Raw genomic sequence first — 1,861 nt, forward strand, 5'->3', positions numbered from 1 at the left:
AACAGTTGATCATAAAAATGTATTTCTAAAATATTCCAAAAGTAATCCAAACAAATAATGCACTTAAATTCCACTTTTTGAGAAGATTAAATAATATAAACAAAGTATTTGTAACACTTTTATTTGGAATATCATATGCGAACAGTTTCAAGTATTAGAATAAAGCATTTAGTTGTACGTAAATAATCTCACAACATTAAAAAAATTTCCTGTACGAAACAAACAGCAATTCCTGTAATTAGCTTTTTACGATCTGAGGTATTTACAGAGATTTAAAATAATGAAGTAACTTTTTACTCTCTTTATCTGAGCTGTACCGTAATTATTGGAAACGAAGCTAGTTTAATTGATCATTAAGGAGTTGAATTGCAAGTCTTCTTCCTTCATCTTTTACCGAACTGCTTGAATATGTGGTTGAAAATAAAAATTTTGTTGTTTTGAGATACAGATTCAACGAATTGCAATCATTTATACTCTTTTTACAAATGATTCAGTTTAAATCCCCTTTTAAATGCTCCTGAAAATAAAAATAATACTTTTAGAAAAAGATTTGTTGAACCCTAGAGGCTTCATAAATCTTAGTATAAACAAAGAAAAAGATAAAATTAATTTTTAAGAAATGACTCAAATTGTAATTTAAATTTCTGAAAGATATACTTTTTTTAAATTAAAGAGCTTTTCAGCACATTTTAGAAATGGATACTGTTCGCCTTATGCATTTTAATGAGATAGTTCATGGCATGTGTGTGATGCCGGTATTCTGTAAAATACCAAGTCATTGTAGAGAATGACTGGTGTTTTTAGGTAAAGTATATGTGAGAATAAAGTGTCTCCTACCCCGTGAGGACGGATTACACAAGACAACTTTCTTGGCTTTATTACTGGCTGTTATTTAAAATTAAGGAATGAAAACAAAATAAGAATGAAATATATTTTGTTGAGTAATACTTTTCAAATGATTTTGTTAATTTTATGGATCTAGTGCAAAAACAGGACTTTTCGCAAAATTTTCGAAATTGACTTTATTATAAATTTAGAATCCTTGTACTCTTAGCTTCATAAAAATATTTAGTTTTTGTTTGTACTCTAATTATTTACAAAGTTATAGCAGTTTTTCTGCAAGGTGATAACAGTGGATAGACTAACGTAACTAATGCAGACTAATGTAATAATTGACTAATGTAACTAATAACTTTAAATGCATTTATCTCAAAATCAGATTCTTTCGTATATTACACCATCTTAAACACGATACCTCATATTATTTTTAAAATAATTGCCTACAATTTTTCATGAATGTTCATGATTGTAGCACACATGCTTCGAACTACAGACTACGAGAAAAAAGTACTGTTATGCATGTTTTCTCGTAAGGACAAGTGAGGAAATTTTAAAAAATTAGCTTTAACTACATCGATCCTTAACTCAGTAGTATATGCACTTTCTTTTAAGATAATAGTTCAAACCATAGTTGATAGTCTTATAAATGTACCTCCAGAGGTATTAATTTGTTATGACTCGACAGATTTAACTTGCATCAGTCACCATACTACACGGGGAGTCTTCTGCCCGCGGTGATCGAGCCCACGAACACCTGGACTTGGGCCTAGTGTCCTACCAACCAGGCTACCCCGACCCAAACTTTGTGTATTATCATCAGAATCTGAAGATGTTCTATTGATTGTATTTTCGATACTGAGCCCGAACCATCTAAAGACGGAAAGAAATGATTTATTAGAAACCATCTTTTAAAAATTTGCAAACTACTGGAAAAAAACAAGATCCAAATCGGTGCTACCGTTCTCAAGTTATCAGCGAACAAACATTCAGTTAGACCTTCGCTTTTATATATATATATATA

This window comes from Parasteatoda tepidariorum, chromosome 7 (genome assembly GCF_043381705.1).
Source record: "Parasteatoda tepidariorum isolate YZ-2023 chromosome 7, CAS_Ptep_4.0, whole genome shotgun sequence".
NCBI lineage: Eukaryota > Metazoa > Arthropoda > Arachnida > Araneae > Theridiidae > Parasteatoda > Parasteatoda tepidariorum.